Below are 8,484 nucleotides of genomic sequence, written 5' to 3'. Positions count from 1 at the left end.
ACCTCTCCTGGTCCAAGCGTCCAAACGTCCCAACATCCGAGCGTTGCGCCACCCGGAGGACGTCGGCAACCGAACTCCCGTAGCCAGGAAGTAACTCAGCAATAAAGAGACACGCCCAGTCATTCCTCCTGCGCTGTCCTGCAGCCCCGCCCCGCCATGCCCCGCCTCCACCCGCTTGCTGCCGCGCCTTTATTTCGCCTGTCGTTGTACTTGTTGTTGTCGATGATGTCGTCTCGCCCTTATTGGTTCGGACGGGCGGGCGGGGCACCCTGACTCGGTCAGGCTGTAAGACGAGCGCCGGGGGGAGGGAGGGGAGGGAGGGGAGGGATTTGTGCCGCCGCGTGGCACCGGCCCAGGAGATGCCATGTTCGAACAATCAGTGGGCCATATGTCAAGTGGGGCTATTCTGGGCGCGCTAAGCCGGGGGGGCAGCGCCGGGCGCAAGGTGCTCAGCATCTGCCCCGCCCGCTTTTACACACTTTTTATAGCGCCGCCACTTTTATAGGGATGCATCCAATTGAAGGTGCGAGGCAGGTGCTCGCCGGCGCCTATTTTTAGGAGTTGCTGCGTGCGCACGCAGATGGGCGCCCCGCCCCCCTGTCGACACAATAGCATCGGTCACTAAAAACGGACTCCAGGTTAACGGCCCGCGGTGCATGATGGGAAGGCAGCTCAGCGTCCAGGAATGGAAACGCTCACGCTACTGATGTCATTTTATGTCACGTCGTAAACTGTCCCGATTTGATACTGTGATCGAAGGAGCAGCCCTCATTGGCTACTTAAAAGAGGCGGGACGAAACCCGCCCTCTGCACACTGTCTACACTTGAAGAGCCGTGGTCCGGTGGAAGAGGTCGACCGCACTTTACCGGGCAGAGCAGGACCACGAGAAGAAGCGGGCATTTTCCTTTCTTCATCAGGTGCAGGTCGTGTGACCAATTCTGACGGGAAAAACAGGACTAATGTGATCCCAAAACCACGCCCGCCCACCCCACCCCCCCTTCCCGACCTGTCAGCTCGTCACCTGATCATGGAACACACACCGTCCTGAACAACGTATGCAACGTCCCGTTAACTACCTCATCTTTCATCCTGACAGCCCCCTCACCGCGTTGATATCGGAGCGATTTATTCCCCGCCGCTGCAGATTCACTTTATAGCCGTATTTATAATGAGGGGGCGGGGTCAGAGAGAGCTCTCATCGGCTCGAGACAATTGTCCCTCTGCACTAATGTCCCATTTCGTGGTCAGAATTGGTCCCATGTTTAAAAGCCTGAAATGAAGGGAAGAATTTTGTGGGAATTTCTTTTTTTTTATTTTTTTTTTTTTGTCGTTTGTTTTGTTTTTTTTTGTCCCTCTCTGAATATTTATTGTGTGTATTATATCACTTTGGCCACAGTGTACAATAATATATCTGATGATTCATTTAACAATAACTAATGTCACTTTTTGATGTCGAATAATGAAGAAAAAAAAAAGATGCAAAGAAATGTTATACTCCCAACACCGTGTCAGTCGCTTTCATTTTCATTGCCCCCCCCCCCCCCAAAAAAAAACACAAATCTGATGAAGAACTCCGTGTGTTCGTTTTATTTCTTGCAAAACTCTTTTGGGAAATGAAATGTCATTATTATTGCTATAATTTTTTTTGCATTCTACCAGTCGCCTAAAAACCACCACGCAGGGAATTATTAAAACGTGTGGAACTCATTTTTACCCTCAAGTTTGGTCACTTTCCCAGCTCGCCCTGCACGGTCATTGCGTGTTCGTTTCGCCGTCGCCCATAATTCTTACTTTCATGAGCAATCCTTCCAGTTCCTGGTAGCGCAAGGGGTTCATTCTTATTTTAGAGATAAAATATCCCAGGAACCCCGGTGCTTGTGTACTGCACATATTAACATCTTTTAAATACTATAACGCAAAGTTTCATCAAGTAGAACACAGTGTAAGAAGTGTGTGTGTGCATGCGTGCGCTATAGGATGATGCGTTTCCATTATTGCACGAAGAGGAGTTCTCTGTCTGGGATTAGGCAATTCCCCATCCTATATCACGAAAAGGGGGCAATTGTCTTTTTTTTTTTTTGACATTAAATCCAACCAATTTAAATTTAATCATCTTGAAGAACTGAAATGATCTTTACTGGTGAAGTTTTTTTTTTCTCTGTCGGCGGAGAGCGACGTCTTCCCACCGATAGTCCGACGTGTGAATGCAGACTGGCAGACTGGCAGTGCCCGCTCACATCGTAAAAACGCCGGCATTTACTGCGTTACCCCCGACTCACCTTGCTGCGTGTTTTACTTGTTTCTCTCCGGTGATTTGCTTCTATATTCGCTCTGGTGATGGCTGGGAGGAGGGTCTCGTCGGGGTGGCATCCCGGGCACCGGTGCGTTCGAACCCAGCTTCATTGCGGCATGCTGGTGACGCCCAGGGCCTGATTGGGATTTTACACGAACCAACCGCCTGAGTTAGACTCTGGAGGCGCCGTGATCGCTCTATTTCTCATCTATTAATGAATCCTCCCGCATCATCGATATCCAGAATTCAGAGCCTGAACTCCACCTTTTCGAGCAGTAATGCTCTAATAATCGTCTTTAAACTGAGTACGAGGGCAGAAATAAGCGATATGAAATGTCCTGCATGCTGCCGCTGCCTGCGTCATTCAGTATCAGCTCACAGCGGCCCAGTGACAGATGAGCCCCGGCCTGGTCTAGGGTTAGCGTCTCCTTGTCAATATTTACGCGCTAAAGCGCATCGCTCGAGTTACGGCTCCATATTCTTCTTTCAGGAGAAAATAAACATCTTTCTGGAAAAAAAAAATGAGATAAAACACTCGATCTCTTCCTCTTGGTGTGTACATTACCGTGCATTAACGGCCACGCGTGTATACATTACAGCTCTGATCCTGAGAACTGACCCACTGACCACTGCTGACCGGTGAGAAAACGCAAGCTGTGCACGGAAGAGCGGGGAAAAAGGGGAGACTGAGAGCGTAGAAACCTAATATATAATACATTATACTCCAGGCACAACAAGACTGCAACTTCAATCCACAGGCTGCTCACATCACAAATACAATCATTATTACATATGCAATCATACTGCTCATTATTATAACACATTCAATAATGCTGCTTATTATTATAACGTAAACAAAAATACTGCTCTTCATTATTACATATACAATAATACTCCTCATTATTATAACATATACAAAAATACTGCTATTTATTTTAACGTAAACAAAAATATTGCTCATTATTATAACATATTCAATAATACTGCTCTTCATTATTACATATACAATAATTCTGCTCATTATTATAACATACAATAATACTGCTCTTCATTATTATAACGTATGAAAAAATACTGCTCATTATTATAACGTATAAAAAAATCCTGCTAATTATTATAACATATACAATAATACTGCTCTTCAATATTACATATACAATAATACTCCTCATTATTATAACACATACAAACATTCTGCTCATTATTATAACACACAATAATACTACTCATTATTATAACGTATACAAAAATACTGCACATTATTGTTACATATACAAAAATACTGCTCTTTATTATTACATATACAATAATACTGCTAATAATAAAAAAATTATTTCAAAATATTAATTAATTAATTAATTTGCATTTTTATTCATCATAACAAGTATTTGATCCCTTTTTAAAAAGTACTTTAGTACTTGGTGGTAAAACCTTTGATGTCAATCACAGAAGTCAGACGTTTCTTGTAGTTGCCACAAGATGGATTTTGTCATTTTCAATGTTGAAGGAGGGAAGGAGCTTCTCACCCGAGATTTGATGGTACGTGTCGCCATCCATCCTCCCTTTGGTGTGGTGCAGTTGTCCCCTTGGCAGAAAAACATCCCCAAAGCATAATGTCTCCAGCTCCATGTTTGACAGCGGGGACGATGTCGTCGGCAGCATTCCTCCTCCTCCATACATGGCGAGTTGAGTTGATGATAAAGAGCTTGGTTTTGGTCTCATCTCAACTGTTTTCTATGTAACTATGGTCCCAGCTGCCTTGAGATCCTTGTCAAATTCCCCTCGTGTAGTTCTGGTTCCACACTGTTCTCATTATCATTGAAACTCCCTGAGGTGAGGTCCTGCATGGATCTCCAGTCCAAGGGACATTAGCGGTTCTTTTGAGAACTGCTGGCACCTTCTCTGCCAGCTGCATGGTGATGGTCCTGTAGTCCATTCTAGCCTTGTGTAGGTCCCTGACATCCTTGGAAAGCTGTTTGGTCTTGGTCATGGTGCAGAGTTTGGAATCTGGATTGATTGATGCTTCTATGGACCAGTGTAATTATGCAGTAATGAGTTGAGAAGCTCCAGAATGGCACCTCCTTACCTGCATAAAATACAACTGGGAGAAGCTGGGAAATTTTGCTCAATGATAGCAGATCAAATACTTATTTTATTTATCAAATTGCTAATTTATTGATAACAATTTTGCAATGCATTTGTCTGGGTTTTTGTTTATTGTATAGTTTTTTTTATTATTTCATTGTCTCTCACTGTTCAAATAAACCGACCATTGAAAACAGAGACCATGCATTTCTTTTTTAGAGGGCAAGATAAAATAATTATTTCCCCCGCTGTGTACAATAATGCTTCTTATATTGTTATATATATATATATATATACAATAATGCTGCTCTTCATTATTTACATGCTCTGTTATTATATACACACTAATTATTATATTACCTATGAAATACTGCTGCATTACATATACAATATTTCTGCTCTTTATTATTTCTTGTACATGGATTCTCATTATTTACAACCTTTATTATTCATATTGAGAGGCACAGATTGGCTGAGCTGCTCACATTTTCTCACTGCTGTGGACGTCGGTCTGTGGCCTGATGGCCGTGCGTCAGCAGGTCATCGCCACGGAGAGGACAGCGTCCAAAATATAGAACCTGACCAGGGGGAACAAGGGCATTTATCACACTCACAGGGACAAAAACAGGACTCGTACAACACAGAAGAGCAATAAAACGAGCAAACCCGCTTCTGGCTGTTCAGTCTGACAGACTAACATCAGTCTAAATATTCTGTGCTTCTAATTTACCGTGTGACTTAAATTTTGGAGGAACAAAGGAGTCACACCACCGAGGTCATTTTAAAGACTGGAATATAATAGTAATGACGTAAGCATAAAAATGGAGGCATTCAGTGTAAGATGATGCTTAGCAAAAAAACTGGTAAAGATGAGAACCAAAAATAATATTTCAATAAAATGCTTGCATGCTGTTTGTAATCTCCGGCAATTGGAAGCAGGGAATCCAGTCATCAAAAATGAATATCATGGCATTCAAGGTGGAGAGAAATACGGAAGTCCATATTAATTTCACACATTAAAAAAATCTAGTTCGATTATTTAGAATGAAATGTACTACGTGTGTGTGTGTGTGTGTGTGTGTGTGTGTGTGTGTGTGTGTATATATATATATATATATATATATATAATATTTCCTTGAAAATGGCTGGAATTTTGGTAATTTCTAACTTCTAACGTGTAGATTTGGAAAAAAATGAATGTCTGGCTTGTGTCAGAACATATTCTTTATATTCTTATTATATAACAAAGTACTGATCATAATTTGATCAATTCCAATTGTCATAAAAAATCTATATTTTATTAGCTGAAATTGGTAAAGTCACGTTGCAATAATGCTAAACAATTAAGTAAACAAGATTACAGGCACTATTAAATAATATGATAATGAATGGTGAGAGGTCTGAAGCGGCAGCGGTTCCCTCCTCACTCGGTGACATTTGGTGGCTCTAATCAGAGGCTCCTAATCAGCGGCTCATCAGGCTGAAGAAGGTGTATCTGCTGTGGGAATTAAAGAAGCATTTTCTCGGGCGGGATGGTCTTCTCCGCGAAAATACTGAGGCGTGTGACGAGGACGGGCCCAGGAAGGAAATGGCGGTCAGAGTGGACCCTCCGCGCGAGCCTGACCTTTACCGCGTGTCAACCAAAGGTTAGAAATCTCCACTGGCCTTAAAAGGCATGTGCACTCGGCTGCCATTACGGCGCAGAGTCTTACTCACGGCAGGAGGACGGGAGACGGGCCACAGAGGACTACAAGCGCAACAAAGCACTTCATGACATTTCCAGAGAAGGAGGGGGAATAAAAATACAGATAAAGGGTCACGTTCAACTTGGCTCCAAATAATACAAATATGGACCACCGATATCATGTATTATTTATATTGTCTCTCATCCTCTTTTCAGTCGGGGGTCTCTGGATATACTTTGCATGGCATTATGAATATTACTGGCCGTAATTCACACATTTGTATTCATAAATGTGATCTTCTGCTTAAAATATGACCCATAAAGTGTGATATATGGAAATTGACAGATCATATGTGATTCCCGGATTAAATGTCGTATAGATCACATGCTTTATGTCCCCGCGCCCCCCGCGTCCCCTCCCCGGCGAACGCACTCTCCTTGTCTGTGAGGGGAACCTTGACCATGCAGGTAATTTACAGTGTTATGGGACGGGTTCAAAACATGCAGTAAATAAATAAGGGTCAATCCATTTTATTTTTCGGCCCGGGGAGTGGGGTTGGACGTGTCCTCCTTCAGGAAGCCTGCTGAATGCTGATGTCCTGTCACCGGGCAGATTTGTACACCGCAGGAAATAGGGCGCGGGCGGAGCGCGTACGGGACGCGGCCTTGGGCCGCCGCCGCTCCTCCTGCCCCCCTGCCGACCCCTGACCTCCTGACCTTGTCTGGGCCTGCGTTTTTTTTTTTTTTTTTTTTTTTACTCCTTGCTCGTCCGGCCTCTTTAAATCGATGGACGGGGTTCGGCGAGCGCCCTGACATTCTCCACGGCCGCGAAGAGAAATCTTTAGCGGCGAGCGTTGCGCCGCGTCTCTGTTTACCGATACCTTCAGATTGCATTATACTGACCTTTGGTCCGCGCGTCCTTCGACGGAGTCCCGCGCCCTCCGTCTGATGCGTGCACTGTAAATCAAAGCAGAGCTGCGGGCTTTCAATAGAAAAGGTCAAAGTTCACCGTTTTCTCCAGGTTTACAATAATTGGACAGATGACATAATAATGGACCGCGAAGGTGGGAGGTGGCATCGTTTTAAAAGCTGGCTCGAACGCAAAAGTCAGTGTTTAATAATGAAGTGTGTGTGTGTGTGTGTGTGTGTGTGTGTGTGTGCTGGGTAAGTGAGTGTGAAAAAGCACGGCGACGGAGAGAATATCGAACAATCCTCCCTCTGCATTATTGTAATTAGATTTCCCAGGATAACTAAATTAAGTCGTGGTGCCCCGGAGGAGCCCGGAGGAGCCCGGCGGCCCGCGGTTCTCCCTCGTCCTCACGTGGGCCGGTCCACTCTGTTAACTAAGAGAGAAGCAGGCGACTATTAATACCCCCGGCCCGTCCTGCGGCCGATTACAGGCCCGCCGCGTCCATACGCTCTCCCCCTGCTCACTTATGTGGATATTTATATATATATTTAAAATATATATATATATATACATATATACATATAGCCTGTCTGAGGCTGAAGGACAGGTAGGGTCCCAGCTGACGGAGGACAGGGGGCAGCAGCAGGTCTCATGTATTCTAATGAGAAGAGCTCCATCTATGGACCACCTGTTGAACTGCAGCTGGGGAGCTAAAATAAAAAAAAAACAAAAAAAACGACGTTTTGTTATAATATTTCTATCCAAAAGAAGTGAAAAGAACAAAAGGTCGCGGCGGAGGTCAGAAATATTGTTTATGGCTTTTTTATTTTTTGCATGAACATTCTGCATGAACATCTTTTTATTTATACCTGTGGACCTTGGCGGAAATAAACGCTTCCGAGAGGAAGCCGGACACCATTTGGATTTACGGCCCGTACTCACTCTGTCCCCGTTACGTCTTTTACTGCGCCGTTTTACGACCACGTCCTTATGTCCCACGATTATGAACTTTCCTATGCAAATCACTCACTTTCTGTGGCATGGAAGCCTCGTGTTTTATTATGGGGGCGCTGCTGACGGTGCTGAGGTCGAGACAAGGGTTAAAGGTCACCATTAAATTCACCTTAGTCATATTGTTGGACTTTTTGCCCCCATATTTAGTGTTGGTGAAGGAACTACGGGACGACTGTAGACGACGTAAGCCGTCTGAAGGGCGCGCTGCGGGGTCGCGGCCTTCACTTCGCAAGACCTTGGTTTTAATAACACTGCTCATACGGACAAAAATCATATTCAGAACATCTTCATGGTACAGAAGGTTCCTTTTTCATGAATTACTCCATGTACATCGCAGTATGGAGTACCTGCTTGGCCAACAAACACCCTCCGGCGGTGCGGCGTGGGTTCTGCCCGATAAGGCGACACGCCCGGTGCTTCTGAGCGCGTGCGAGCGGCCCTAACGAGGGAGCTAAATGGAGACATAAAGAGGGGAACGGGGACACTCTTCACTTTTG

This window comes from Denticeps clupeoides, unplaced genomic scaffold, assembly GCF_900700375.1.
Source record: "Denticeps clupeoides unplaced genomic scaffold, fDenClu1.1, whole genome shotgun sequence".
Classification (NCBI taxonomy): domain Eukaryota; kingdom Metazoa; phylum Chordata; class Actinopteri; order Clupeiformes; family Denticipitidae; genus Denticeps; species Denticeps clupeoides.
Note: the sequence above shows the minus strand (reverse complement) of the source record.